Source organism: Canis aureus, chromosome 13 (assembly GCF_053574225.1).
Source record: "Canis aureus isolate CA01 chromosome 13, VMU_Caureus_v.1.0, whole genome shotgun sequence".
Lineage (NCBI taxonomy): Eukaryota > Metazoa > Chordata > Mammalia > Carnivora > Canidae > Canis > Canis aureus.
Window position 1 is genome coordinate 46,661,847 of NC_135623.1, and position 16,133 is coordinate 46,677,979.

General features: G+C 35.5%; 1 protein-coding gene across 12 annotated transcripts in view; it reads left to right on the forward strand.

Moving 5' to 3' along the window:
- The window catches only part of ANO4 (anoctamin 4), a 405,675-nt gene that overhangs the window by 322,162 nt on the left and 67,380 nt on the right, over positions 1 to 16,133 (forward strand). The window lies entirely within an intron of this gene.

The window sequence follows — 16,133 nt, forward strand, 5'->3', positions numbered from 1 at the left end:
TGATTTCTCTTAAGCCTTTGACAATTTCGTCAATATTCCATTATTAAAGTAAAATTCGCCTTCTGTTGGAGACAAAAAAAAATTTATAGTATATCAAAAAATCTGGTGAAGATCTAAGTACTCATTGAAGTATGTGGGACTTTCTGTTGTGAGTGAAATCTTTTCATCCCCCTAATGTATGAGTACTCACCTCTGGCTTCCTTCCAGTTCTGGTTAAAATGACCCCCTAAAAATGAGAGCTATTTACAAAACTGAATTGAGTTCTTTTACATCAGTTTAAGTCAACAGCTCCATGATAACAAAATGTGATGGAACATTCACTTAAAGAATTTCTTAACCCAAAGAAAGTACTTAACCTACTTCTTCGAAAAATGAGTTTTAGTATCTTTCTCATCAAATCATTTTAATGTTTTGGTTTAGTAGGATAGAAAGGAGTCTGGGAAAATTTATAGCAGTTTATGGTTATTACCTTTGAAGAGAGGATTTCCCTGTGGAAAGAGTAAGTGAGCAGTAATGAAAGATTTTTTTTTACACTCTATTTTTTCAACTTGGTTTTAATTTAATTTTTCACAATTATTATGCATTTCTGCTAGAATCTCTGTTTTGATATTACAAAACTCTGCTAACTCAAGCCTTAGGCTCATGTTGTTCCTTCTGTCTGGAATGAACATCAGATCTTCTCCATCTTTCAGAGACTAGATGAATTGTCATCTTCGTCCTTTGAACCTCGTAACATTTGGTTTTGGGTATTATTCAGACACTTAAAATGATTTGCAAACACAGTTTATCTCCCCTAGTAGATTTGTGTTCCTCAAGGATCATTATAATTATTGGAGAGTTCATACGTTTCTCTTTTTTTTAAGATTTTATTTATTTATTCATGAGAGACGGGGGGGGGGAGGGAGGGAGGGAGGGAGAGAAGAGAAGAGAGAGAGAGAGGGAGAAGCAGGCTCCATGCAGGGAGCCTGCTATGGGACTCCATCCCGGGTCTCCAGGATCACACCCTGGGCCGAAAGCAGGTGCTAAACTGTTGAGTCACCCAGGGATCCCAAATTCCATACATTTCTTTTGAAGACAGAGAGATTCATTTTTTGGATGGATGGATGGATGGATGGATGGGAAAAAGAAAAGGGATAAAGAAGCAAATTATCAAAAGTTTTTTTTTTAAAAAAATAAGAAAATGAATGTGTTTAAATGGTCTCCTTGACAATGGAAAATATAAAAATCTTGTTCTCCTGAGGAGGCTTGTTCTAGATATACTGTTTTCCCTATCTAGAAATCTTCAAAGGAAAATTGTTTCTCCCACTACAGCTCTGTTGAAGGAGCATGATGCCCAAGAACTTAGTCAAACCATAGCCTGGAGGAAAAACTACGGTTCTGCCCAAAGAAGAACTGGCAAGGTCACCCATGGGCTTATTCTCAAGAATAATCCACATTTCAATGTGGATTGAAAAATGTGGAGACAGAGTCAGGAATAGGAATTGACACTGTAAGATCCAGAGAGGACAGAAAGGGGGGAGAAAGAAGGAAATTGAGATTGACCATGAGGTAAAAGTAAGGATCAGAAGAAGTTATGAGCAGGTTGAAGTTATGAGAAATCAGAACCTAGAAAGAAGCAAAAGCAAAGTATTAGTGAAAAATATATAAAGTAGAGAGTCCATAAGCTCACTGGTAGCCAACTGGGAGAAAATGCAAGAGAGCCTCCCAAAGAGAAAGAGAGAATGTAGCCAAATTGTGTTATTAGGATATCAGGGTAAGGACTTAGGATCTCTTGTGGCTGAAGTCTCTCAAACTGCTGGCTTCTGTATCCTGTCTCTTGAATAGGCTGTCTTTTAATTCCCATGGGATTCCTTGATAGGACTTGTGAAGAGCCCTCATTATCTGTGCTACACCTTAATGCATGTGCCTCTCCATCCCTTGCAAACAAAGGAAGCTAATCAGAACAGAATTTTGGTTATGGGACTGAGCTCTCAGATCAAGAATGTGTATTGGGTTTTTCTAGAATATATTTGTATTGGTAACCATAATAGGAAGTATATATAATAAGCCACCCAGTGCTTAAGCTTTGCCATAGTTACCATTGAGGATACTGTAGAAAATGGATTCATCTATTAAACCAGTGGTTCCCAAGCTTTTTCCAGTCATGACACACATATGAAATGGCAATATTTGCACAGCATACTGAGATACACGATACTGCCCTAAGTACCTTTGCTTACCTGCCCCAAGAGATGAAAGGAATATTACCTCTTGTACACCTGTAATCATCCCTAGCATACCTGTTGGGCAGCTCTGCTTTGGCCCATGAGTCTGCTATGTAATAAGTTAATTCTTAGGAATAGAAAGTAATTTACTGGAAGAATTAATACACAAAACTCCCTTATTTACTTAGTACTTCACCAATTTTGACTGTAATAATGTTTTCTTCTCCCAGTTTATCTTCTGAGACTCTAGAGAAGTGAAATTTTGATATAATGACATTTGTCTATAGGCATAGGTCGTCATCTTCCCTACCCCTCACCCAGTACCACCATTATAAGGGGAATTGGATCCCATCTTTGCAGGTTTTAATGTCTTATGCTGGTGATAACAAATAGTTATATTTTATCCTTGCCAACCTCAGTTGATTGGTGGTGGCTGCCCAGAACTTGGAGCTGAGAAGCTTCTGAGTTGCAAATGGGTAGATTAGAAATGTGACAGTCCTTGGGCCTTAGAGGGTATCCAGCAAAAATCTGATAGATGTATTGCAATAACCTTTGGGCAGAAGGGAACATTTTAGGGACACTCTAGGCAAGGCAAGCCTGGAATAATTCATCCTCTGAATTGCTTTGTCTTAGTTGACAGCTTACTGCTTAAATCTTGTATGGGTCCCAGAAATGTGACAGTTTGAAAAAAAGAATGATTTACCCCGCATGTTTCTTTGTAGATGGGTCCGTGCTTTTTGCAGGAATCTGGAATGGCCAATAATATCTTTAATAATAGAATACACTTATTGAGGGCTTACTATGTGTTAGACACCATCCTAATCAGTTAATTTTTATAGCATCATTTGAGGAAGGTACTGTTATTATCCTCATGTGATAGATGAGGAAGCTGGGGTAGTAGCTAGAAAGTGGCAAAACCAGGAGTTAAACTGGGCACTCTTAGCTTCTACATTCTATTGCTAGATCATATACTGTTTGTAACCCTGCTTCAGAGATCAAAAAGGTCTGTTACACTTGTCCCCAGCCCCATTTATACTGTTTTGTGATGGTGATGCTCTATAAAAGTGTGTCAATTCTAATAGAGCTCAGGTTAAGGTCTCAGGCTCATCTTTTATGACTGACAAGTTACATTTAAGAAAACAAATGCACTTTATTTTGGGTAAATTGCTGGATACAGAGATGTTAAAAACAGATGTGAGTGGTTTATGAGACCTCTGAAGGATGGGGTTGATGTGTTTGTTCTGTTACTTTGCGTGTTCACCAGAAAAAACAACAGGGCTCCATTTGGAACCAGTCTTCAGCAGCTGGGAAGGGCCTTTGTGTGGGGTTAAAAGCTTGACAGAACTCACTACCTTTGTGATAGCAGGGACCTCCCAGGGACCCTCAAGGTACACTGTGACCCGAGGGCTCTGGGCTTAAACCACAATGTGGCTCTTTCTTTCCTCATTGTTCATTTTTGTTCAGAAAGATTGAAGAGACTGAACAATTTTGGCCTAAATTAGCTTTCTCCCTAGGGGAAAAAAAATGAGTCATTAGGGACCTAGATGTTGGCAGAGACTTGTCAGGAAGCAGATTATTTTTCTCTTTTCTTCATTTTGGGTTTTTTTTTCTCTTTTTTCTGTTTTCTTTTCCTTTTACTTTCATTGCCAAAAATTAAATTGCCCTCAGTAAATAAATAAATCAAGGTCCATGTTCTCCAATCAAAATAACAAGATTGTGATTATTTTCATGGAAATTCAGATTCTTTATATGGTCTGTCAGTAATTTGTAAATGAAGTATGTCTCAGTTTTGAAAATAAGTTTTATAATACTTGCTTTTTATTTCTACATATGTACACTGACTTTATAGTCGTATGTATATGTCCAATAAAAATAGTGAATATAGACAGAACATGAAGACTCCTAACTCTGGGAAACGAACTAGGGGTGGTGGAAAGGGAGGAGGGCGGGAGGTGGGGGTGAATGGGTGACGGGCACTGAGGGGGGCACTTGACAGGATGAGCACTGGGTGTTATTCTGTATGTTGGCAAATTGAACACCAATAAAAAATAAATTTATTATTAAAAAAACAAAAAAATAGTGAATATTTATTTTTAAAAGATGTATATTTACTAAATGCCTATTAAGTGTGTAAGTGTAGTTACATATGGCACCTCATCAATTTTTCATAACCTACCAGGAAGAAATATATAATCCCTATCTTATCGATGAACATATCAAGGTTCAGATAGCTTATGTGATTTGCCCACAATGACCCAGCAATTGCTAAGTGATGGAACCTGGATTTTAAACCAGATTTGGTCTGCCTAACTGAAGTCATTCCAAAGTCTGTATCATGTACCTTTTGTAGGATATGTTAAGATTTCATGACTCAGCAGACCATGTATTCTCACTATCAGTTGGCAGTGGGTATACAAAAATGAGTAAGATGTGATCTCTGTTCTTAAAAAAAATGAGTAAGATGTGATCTCTGTTCTTAAAAAACTCATGTCAAGGGTGAGTTGGTAATTATACTATAGTATATTAAGTCCAACTTACAATAGAAAAATGGTGATCCACGCTGCCAACTTCCTGAAGCAGAAAGGAAAAGCAAAGATGGTTTCATTCAAAAGGGGATCCTGAAACTGTGTCTTAAATTTGCCAAGCAAAGAGTGGGGTTGAAGGGAGGTGTGGAAAACATTCTGAACTGAGAACAGCATGGGCAAGTCTCTGAAAAGGGAGTCCATTCAATGCGATAGGGATATTTAGTATGTATTAGTTTCCTAGGAAACTGTAACAAAGGACCCCAAACCGGATGGCTTAAAACAACAGAAATTTATTCTCTTGCTTGTCTGGAGACTAGAAGTCAACAATCAGGGTATGAAAAGGGTCAGTTCCTTTTGAGGACTCAAAGGGGATAACTGTTCATGTCTCTCCCCTAAATTCTTATGACAGCCAGCAATCCTTGACATTCCTTGGCCTGTGGGTGCATCACTCCAATCTCTGTCTCCATCTTCACCTGCATTCCCCCTGTCACTGTGGCTTCACATGGTCATCTTTTGGATTAATCACACTGTATTAAGAGCCTATCCTCATCTTAACTAGTTAATCTGCAGTTACCTTATTTCCAAGTAAGGTCATATTCAGACTTTGGGGCTTTGGGAAAACACAGTTCAACCCATAGCAGAGAGTATATTGAGGATTGAGGCTTGTTTATCATAAGATACTTGTGCTTCAACAGGGAATCATGTCTTCACCTTGTAGACAACAGAAGGCCAGCTGAAGTTATAAGCTGGGGAGTGACATCGTCAATTGTGCTTGGGAAGTAACTCTGGCAGCAGCAGCAGGGAATGGAAGTTGGGCCACTTAGAAGGCTATAACAATGTTTAGTCAGAATATTATGCAGAATTGGGCTTTAGAAAAGATCTAAATTACAGAATAAAAGCCTTATACATAAATATGTTTTCCTAGTGTTAGTTATATATAATAGGCAAAATAAGTATCCAACAATAGAAGAATCACTAAGGGAATTATAAGCTGCCTTTAAAAGTTAGTCTTTCAAAGCAGGTAATAGAACATGAAGACTGTATTTTAAAAATTGGTGAATATAGGATATAAAGTATACAAAAAAAGTGACTTCAAGTATATTAAATACTAATGAAAACAAAGAGGTTATGTCATATTATTAATGTTAATTTTTCTCCAGATTGAGGGGATTATGGGAAGTTTTTATCACCTTTATTTAGGTATAATTTATATAAAATCCAACTTTGAGTGTACAATTGGTAAGTAATGTCACACATATATAGTCATGTGATCATCACCAAAATGATCATATAGAACATGTTCATCCTTCAGAAAGTTTCTTCATGACTTTGCAGTGAGTCCCTTGGCGACCTCTAACCTGCTTTCTACCACTGTAGTTTCACCTTTTAGAATGTCGTGCAAATAGAATCGTTTGATATTTAGCGTTTTGTGTTTGGCATTTTTCACTATGATTAATGTGACTGAAATTCATTTATGTTGTTGTAAATGTCAGTAGTCGGTTCCTTTTTAGTACAGAATGGTACTTCATTGCCTAGATATACTAAAAATGTGTATATCCATTTACTAATTAATGAACATTTGGCCAAATATTCATTAGCTGTTACAACAGTAATAGCTTTTAAGTTTTTAGCTTATTAAAAAATAAGGCTGAGAATCATTGGATATTATAATTTTGTGCATATTTGCATAAGCCTTTGTATCTATTTCTCTTGAGGAAATAACTAGGAGGAACATTGTTTGATCTTAGGAAAAGCTTCTAACTTTATAAGAAATTGTCTTCCAAATACTTTTGTCATTTTGCATTCCCAGCATTATATAAGAGTTCAGGTGTTCCACATTCTCACAAACTTGGAATTATCAGTCTATATCTTTGTAGTCATTCTAGTAGATGTGTAGTGTTATGTCATTGTGGTTTTAATTTGCATTTCTCTAATGACCAGTGATGTTGAACATGTTTTCATGAGTTTATTTCAATTCTGCACATCTTTAGTGAAATGTTTGTTCAGATTGCTATCCATTTGTTTTTTGTTTTTTTTTAATTACTTTTTTATTTTTTTAAATAATAAATTTATTTTTTATTGGTGTTCTCTGCACTTCCTGCTTTATCCCATGTGGTCTCTTCTCTACCTCTAGTTGTGGAGTTTGTTCTGCCTCTCTTCAAGTTGATTTCTGGAGTATGTAGAAGGAATTGATAGTTATATAGTTCTATTCATGGGACAAGAGGATCCTAGGGTCCTCCTACTCTGCCACAATTTTCCGCCTTAATTTTTATGAATCGTTATAAATGATATTGTATTTTTAATGTTAGTGTCTGTGTGTTTGTTAATATGTACAAATACAATTGGTATTTGTATATTTGTGTTGTATCCTGAGACCTTGCTGAATCTACTTATTAGTTCTTGATATTTTCTACACAATCATGTCATCTTCAAACAGAGAGAGTTTTATTTCTTCCTTTCCAATCTGTATATCTAGCTTTTCTTTTTTTATTGCACTGCCTTCAACTTCCATATAATGTTGAATAAGAGTATTAAGAGTAGATACCCGTTCCTTGTTCCCCAGTCTGGATGAAGAAAGCATTTAATCTTTCACTCTTAGATATAATGTTAGCTGTAAGACTTTAGTAGATGCCTTTACAAAGTTGAGGAAACTCCCTATTTCCCATCTTTCTGAGAGTTTTTTTTTCTTATTATGGATGAATGTTGAATTTTGTCAAATGCTTTTCCTACATTGATTGATATGGTAATATGATAGTTTTCTTTAGTCCTTTGACGTGATGAGTTACATTGATTGATTTTCAAATATTTAGCCAGCCTTGTATTCCTGGAATAAACGTCACTTGGTTGTGGTGTATATTTATTTTACATATTTCTGAATTCTATATGTTAATATTGTGTTAAGGATTTTTGCATCATGAGGAATATTGATCTGTAGTTCACAGACCAGTTCTGTGTCTGGTTTTGACATCACAGTTATTCTAGCTTCATAAAATAAATTGGGAAAAATTCTATGTTTTTTTTTATAATAATAAATTTATTTTTTATTGGTGTTCAATTTGCCAACATACAGAATAACACCCAGTGCTCATCCCATCAAGTGCCCCCCTCAGTGCCTGTCACCCATCCACCCACACCCCCCACCCTCCTCCCCTTCCACCACCCCCAGCTCGTTTCCGAGAGTTAGGAGTCTTCATGTTCTGTCTCCCTTTCTGATATTTCCTACCCATTTCTCTCCCTTCCCTTCTATTCCCTTTCACTATTATTTATATTCCCCAAATGAATGAGAACATATAATGTTTGTCCTTCTCCGATTGACTTATTTCACTCATCATAATACCCTCCAGTTCCATCCACGTGGAAGCAAATGGTGGGTTTTGTCGTTTCTAATGGCTGAGTAATATTCCATTGTATACATAAATCATATCTTCTTTATCCATTCATCTTTCGATGGACACCGAGGCTCCTTCCACAGTTTGGCTATTGTGGACATTGCTGCTAGAAACATCGGGGTGCAGGTGTCCCGGTGTTTCATTGCATCTGTATCTTTGGGGTAAATCCCCAACAGTGCAATTGCTGGGTCATAGGGCAGGTCTATTTTTAATTCTTTGAGGAACCTCCACACAGTTTTCCAGAGTGGCTGCACCAGTTCACATTCCCACCAACAGTGTAAGAGGGTTCCCTTTTCTCCACATCCTCTCCAACATTTGTGGTTTCCTGCCTTGTTAATTTCCCCCATTCTCACTGGTGTGAGGTGGTATCTCATTGTGGTTTTGATTTGAATTTCCCTGATGGCAAGTGATGCAGAGCATTTTCTCATGTGCGTGTTGGCCATGTCTATGTCTTCCTCTGTGAGATTTCTGTTCATGTCTTTTGCCCATTTCATGATTGGATTGTTTGTTTCTTTGGTGTTGAGTTTAATAAGTTCTTTATAGATCTTGGAAACTAGCCCTTTATCTGATAGGTCATTTGCTAATATCTTCTCCCATTCTGTAGGTTGTCTTTTAGTTTTGTTGACTGTATCCTTTGCTGTGCAAAAGCTTCTTACCTTGATGAAGTTCCAATAGTTCATTTTTGCTTTTGTTTCTTTTGCCTTCGTGGATGTATCTTGCAAGAAGTTACTGTGGCTGAGTTCAAAAAGGGTGTTGCCTGTGTTCTCTAGGATTTTGATGGAATCTTGTCTCACATTTAGATCTTTCATCCATTTTGAGTTTATCTTTGTGTATGGTGCAAGAGAGTGGTCTAGTTTCATTCTTCTGCATGTGGATGTCCAATTTTCCCAGCACCATTTATTGAAGAGACTGTCTTTCTTCCAATGGGTAGTCTTTCCTCCTTTATTGAATATTAGTTGACCATAAAGTTGAGGGTCCACTTCTGGGTTCTCTATTCTGTTCCATTGATCTATGTGTCTGTTTTTGTGCCAGTACCACACTGTCTTGATGACCACAGCTTTGTAGTACAAGCTGAAATCTGGCATTGTGATGCCCCCAGATATGGTTTTCTTTTTTAAAATTCCCCTGGCTATTCGGGGTCTTTTCTGATTCCACACAAATCTTAAAATAATTTGTTCTAACTCTTTGAAGAAAGTCCATGGTATTTTGATATGGATTGCATTAAACGTGTAAATTGCCCTGGGTAACATTGACATTTTCACAATATTAATTATGCCAATCCATGAGCGTAGAATATTTTTCCATCTCTTTGTGTCTTCCTCAATTTCTTTCAGAAGTGTTCTATAGTTCTATAGATCCTTTACCTCTTTGGTTAGGTTTATTCCTAGGTACCTTATGCTTTTGGGTGCAATTGTAAATGGGATTGACTCCTTAATTTCTCTTTCTTCACTCTCATTGTTAGTGTATAGAAATGCTATCCATTTGTTATTGAATTTTCTTACTTTTAAGTTAAAAGCGTTCTTTATATATTTTTGCAAATATTTTTCCCATTTTGAGGCTTGCATTTCCTTTTCTTAATAGTGCCTTTAGAAAATCAAGAGGTTTTACTTTTTTTTCTTTTCTGTGTATGCGTTTAATTTTTTGTTTAAGATATCTTTGCCAGGGATCCTTGGGTGGCTCCGCAGTTTAGCGCCTGCCATTGGTCCAGGATATGATCCTGGAGTCCTGGCATCGAGTCCCACATCGGCTCCCTGTATGAAGCCTGCTTCTCCCTCTGCCTGTGTCTCTGCCTGTGTGTGTGTCTCTCTCTCTATCATGAATAAATAAAATCTTAAAAAATAAGATATCTTTGCCAAAATCAAGGTTTCTAAGATTTTGTCCCATATCTTCTCATAAAAAGCTCATAGTTTTAGCTCATATATTTAGATTCATGGTTATTTCAAGTTGATTTTTATATCTAAGGTTGAAGGTCAGATCTATTTCTTTGCATAAATGGATAGCCAGTTGTTCCATTACCACTTTTTGAAAGATTATCCTTTTCCTCCTCAAAATTTACCCACATGTGTGTGGATCTACATCTGGAATTGTTTTTTGTTTATATGTGTACTCCTGAAAAAAATCATTTTTATTGAACTATAATTGATATATTAGTTTCAAGTGTACAACATAATAATTTAATATTTGCTTACACTGCAAAATGATTACTGCAATAACACTAGTTAATTAACATCCATTACCACATATCATTTTAGACTTTTTTCTTGTTAAGAACTTTTAAGATCTACTCTCTTTGCAACTAACAATAGAGTATTATTAATTATAATCACTATGCTATATGTTATATTCCCATGACATTTATTTTATAGTTTTATATTTTATAGTAAACATCCATACTTTTTGAGCACCTTCACTCTTTCTCCCCACTTCTGGAAACCATAATCTGTTCTCTGTATCTCTCAGCTTACGGGATTTCTTTTATTCTTTATGTTTAGACTGCATGTACAAATAAACTTATTTTAATGACAATTCAAAGTTTCTATATGTAGTTCTTTAAGGAAGAGTGATGCTTCCCTTTGTTTTTTCTCAAGATTGCTTTGGCTATTTAGGGTCTATTATGGTCCCATACAATTTTAGGATTGTTTCTTTTTTTTTCTGTTTCCGTGAAAAATGCCATTGAAATTTTGATAGGGATTTTATTGAATCTATAGCTTATAGACATTTTAACAATATTAATATTTCTTCCAATCCATGAACATGGAATATCTTTCCATTTAATTGTGTCTTCTTCAATTTCTTTGTGTCTTTGTATCTTCTCATTGTGTCTTCTTTCAATTTCTTAACTGTGTCTTAGTTTTCAGTGTACAGATCTTTCAAACTCCTTGGAGATATATATATATATATATATATATATATATATATATATATATATATATTCCTAGCTATTTTATTCTTTTGATGCAGCTATGTATTATATAAATTTTATATATTGTTTTTGTATCCTGAAACTTTCCTGAATTTGTTTATTAATGTTTTTTAACAGTTTTTTTTTTTTTACTGGAATCTTTAGTCTTTCTGCACACTGTATCATGTCATCTGCAAGTAGTAACAGTTTTACTTCTTCCTTTTCAATTTGGATGCCTTTTATTTCTTTTTCTTCCCTAATTGCTGTGGCTAGGACTTCTAGTACTATGTTGATAAAAGTGGTAAGAGTAGGCATCCTTGTCTTGTTCTTGATCTTAGAGGTAAAACTTCCAGCTTCTCACCATTAAGTATAACGTTAGTAGTTGTAGGCTTGTCCTCCATGATCTTGAATATGTTGAGGTGCATTCCCTTTACACTCACTTTGTTGAGAGTTTTTATCATAAATCAACGTTGAATTTTGTCAAGTGCTTTCTCTATATCTATTGAGATGATTATAAGATTTGTATCCTTCATTTTGTTAATGTGGTGTATCATGTTGATTGATTTATGGATATTGAACCATCCTTGCATCCCTGGAGTAAATCCCACATGATCACAGTGAATGATCAGTTTATTGTAATGTTAAGTTTAGTTTGCTAATATTTTCTTTTTTACTTTTTAATTTTTTTAAGTTTTTATTTAAATTCTGGTTGTTAACATATAGTGTAATATTGCTTTCAGGAGTAGAATTTAGTTATCCCTTTACATATAACTCAGTGATTTACCAATATTTTGTTGAGGATTTTGCATCTGTATTCATCTCAATATTGCCCTGTAATTTTCTTTTGTTGTAGCATCCTTGTCTGGTTTTGGTATCAGGGTAATTCTAGACTCACAAAATGAATTTAGAAATGGTACCTCCTTGGGGCACCTGGGTGGCTCAGTCAGTTAAGCATCCAATTCTGGATTTCAGTTCAGGCCATAACTCCAGGTCATGGGATCACACCCCACATCTGCTCCACATTCAGCATGAAGTCTGCTTGGGTTTCTTTCCCTCTACCACTTCCCCCCACTTGCTCATTCTTGCTTTCTGTCTCTCTAAAATAAATAAATCTTTAAAAAAAAAAGAAATGGTACCCCCTCTTCTATTTTTTTTGAAGAATTTGAGAAAGGATTAGTATTAATTCTTCTTTAAATATTTGGTAGAATTCACCAGTGAAGCTGTCTAGTCCTTGTTTTTTGTTTCTTGGGATATGTGTACTTTTATGGCAATAACACACTGTCTTGATCATTATAGCATAATAGTAATCCTTGAAGTGTTAGTCGTTTTAAACATTGTCTTGGCTATTTTAGGGACTTTGCATTTCTCTGTATATTTTAGAATCAATTTGTCAGTTTCTACCAGAAAAGATGTTAATATTTTTACTGTGATGGAGTTGAATCAAGAGATCATTTTGGGAAGGTTGAAAACTCAATATCAAATATATCTATCTATGAACATTATTTAAATTTTTATTTAAGTATTTCATTATTTCTCTGTGCAATTATTTTCAATAATTGGATATTTTGTTCAATTTATCACTATTTATTTAGTATTTTTGACTTTTTATCAATAGTTTTATTTCAGTAACTTTACTTTCCAGTTGCTCATTTCTACTGTATAAAAATGCAATTGACTTTAGTACATTTACCTCATATTCTATAAATATCCTCATTTATAGCTGCTACCAGCTTTCTTGTAGATTCCGTGAGATTTTCAACATGGATGATTATGACATTTATAAATAAGTATAATTTTGTTTCTTTTTTAATAATCCAGATGGGTTTAATTTTTTCTTGCCTTATTACACTGACAAGATAATGTTAGATAGAAGTTATGGTATCAGACATCTTTCCCTTGTTCTCAGTGTTGGGGGGAAAGTATTAAGTCTTTTACTATTAAGTATGATAGAAAATGTAAATTTTTGTAAATACCCCTTTATCAAGTTGAAGAATTTTACTTCTATTTCTAGGGGATGGGGTTTTTATCATGAATGGGTATAGTTGCTGGATGTAGAATTCTAGGTGGGCAGGGTTTTCTTTCAATACTTTAGAGCACAGATTCTCAATCAGAAGTGATTTTTTGCCTCTCAGGAGACTTTAGGCAATGTGTAGACACATTTTTTGGTTGTCATAACTGAGAGAAAGATATTGGCATCTGGATCCAGTACCCAGAAGTCAGGGATGCTGCTAAACATCATACAATGCATAAAACAACACCCCCACACACAAGGAATCAAATGGTCTGAGATATCAATAGTGTTGAGTTTGAGAAACATTGCTAAATTTACAATCTATCTTTTCCTGAAGTCACATAGCCTAGTTAAGTTTCTTTTGGAAAATCATCTGACAGTTCTATCTCAGCATTCTCATCTATAGTTTTATCTCAGATTCTCATTTAATCTGAAAATTAAAGTGCCACTAACATATGGAATGCTGTGATGTAAAATAATGACTTATATTATCAAAATAGTTGACACAATGTTAGTTGTGTCAAGATTGAAAACCCTGCCTTAAGGGATGCCTTTCCATTACGTGGAGGTTTGCACAGTTTTTATAAGATATCTGCTTTCTTTTCTTTCTTTCTTTCTTTTTTTTTTTTTCTATATAAGATTTTCCTCCTTTGGGGGCGCCTGGGTGGCTCAGTTGCTTAAGCATCTGCCTTTGGCTCAGGTCATAATCCCAGGGTTCTGGGATCAAGCCCTGCATCAGGCTCCCTGCTCTGGGGGGGAGCCTGCTTCTCTCTCCCTCTGCCTACCTCTGTCCCTGCTTGCTTGCTCACTCTCTCTGTCAAATAAATAAATAAAATCTTTAAAAAAAATATTTTCCTCTCTTTGTGTCTGCTTTGAAGACTTTTTACTTTTGATTCTAAGAAATTTGATTGATATGTGCTTTTGTGTCATTTTCTTTGTGTTTCTTACAATTGGGGTTCATTAAGTTTCTTAGATCAATAAGTTTACGTTTTTATCCAATTTTGAAATTTTTCCAGAATCACTTAGTATTGTTCTATAGGTCACTTATGCCTTGTTCACATTTTTCAGTTTTTTAGTCGTTGTGTTATCTACTTTTTGTATTGTTTCTATTGATTTGTCTTCAGATTTACTGATCTTTTTTGAAGTCTAATCTTCTGTTAATCTATCCTTTGTATTTTTCTTTTCATAACTTTCATTTTCCATTCTCAAATCTCAATCAGTTGGACTTTTTATGCCTGGTATTATTCTCCTTGTTGTGTTCATGTTTTCATCTACCTTCTTGACATATAAAGCATACTTATAACAGTTGTTTTATCATCCTTATTCTATCATTTCTGTCAGTTCTGGGCTGTCTCCCTGGGATTGGTTGAATTTTCTCCTGTTTATAGGCTTTATTTTCCTGCTTATTTGTATGTCTAGTAATTTTTTATTAAATGCTGAAAAGTGTTGAATTTTGTTTTTCATTATGTTTCCTAACTGTTTACTTTGTTCAGGTATGCAGTTAATTCACTTGCAGTCCAGTTAGATCTTCTTTAGACTTGTTTTTATCTTATTAGGTTAGGTCCAGACCCACTGCTAAGGGATGACCTTTATGAGGCCTCTTATGCATGCTATGTGTTGCAACATCTCCATACTCTGACTAGTGAGATTGTAAACGTTTTTTTAGCTCTCCATGAATTTTTTCTCTTTTTTTTCTTTCTATGAATTCTGAGGATTGTTTAGCTACCATCAAACAGCCTCATGTAGTTTTGCTCCATGCATGTGAAGAGCAGAAAGGACTTCGTTACTGATGCCTTGAGCTTTCTTTCAACATAGTTCCCTTCTCTCTGGTACTCTGCCCCACAAACTCTTGCCACCTCACTCTCCCCACTCTAATCTCCCGAGCTCAGTAAGACCTCTGAGTTCCTCCACCTGAATTGTATCCTGTAAATGGCTTCCAAACAATGAGCTGGTGTGATCTTAAGGCTTACCTTACTTATTTTTTTTTCTCTCAAGGATCACAGTCCTGCATTATCTCTTGTCCAGTACTGAAAACAGTTTCTTATATTGAGAAGTTAATCCTTATGGGTAGAAGCAAAAATCCTCAGTCTCCTGCAGCTTGATGGCTTTTTATAGAAGGGAAGCATACACTGAGGCAGGGCCTCAAACAATTGCAGTTACTTGGGGAAACTGACATGGTGTAGCCTCATTTTTACCAGTTCAGAAGCACTTTTTTTTTTTCAGAAGCACCTTTTGAATACCCAGAGATAATTGAACTTGGGCAAACAGACACCTCTTCTTTTTTTGGGGTGGGGGAGGGAGTCTTTTTTAAAATTTACATTCAATTAATTAACATATAATGTATTATTGGTTTTCAGAGGTAGAGTTCAGTGATTCACCAGTCCTACATAATACCCAGTGCTCATTAGATCAGGTGCCCTCTTTAATGTCCATCAGCCAGTTATCTCATCCCCCTACACCCCTCTCCTCCAGTTCAGTTTGTTTCCTAAGGTTAAGAGTCTCTTATGGTTACAGACACCTCTTCAGAACTCTTCAAACACTAGTGCATAATCCAGAATGTGAAAATTCAAGTATATGGTAGAGAATATTATTTTATAATGACCATCTAGAGCACCTTCTTCCTGTATCAGAATACTTAGGAAGCCAAATTACTCATCATCTGCTGTTTGAGCTTGGAAACTGGTGCAGCTAGCAAAACCCCTAGCACATCAAAAGAATGCAGTAAATAACTGTTAAATGAATGGAAAATAGGAGCAAGAACTATTTTTTCTGCTGAATATTAGGCATCTTTATTTCATTTCATAGAATACCCCTAGAGATGGGTTTATGTCAGGATACCACTTTAATACCCTACATTAGCTCAAACTGCAAAATTTGTATTCTAAGATCCTTGTTTATCCTAAGTTACAGATTGGCAACCCCCTATCTAGATACATTAACTTTCTCCAGAATGGTTCTAATACCAATAATTAAGCTTCCATTTAAATATAGTCACATTCCTATTTTTTCCTGGATCCTGAGATTAACTTCATCTTGGCATTTTGGGGTGTTTTACAAACTCTCTACTCACTCATTTACATTCACTTGCATTATTATTGCCAA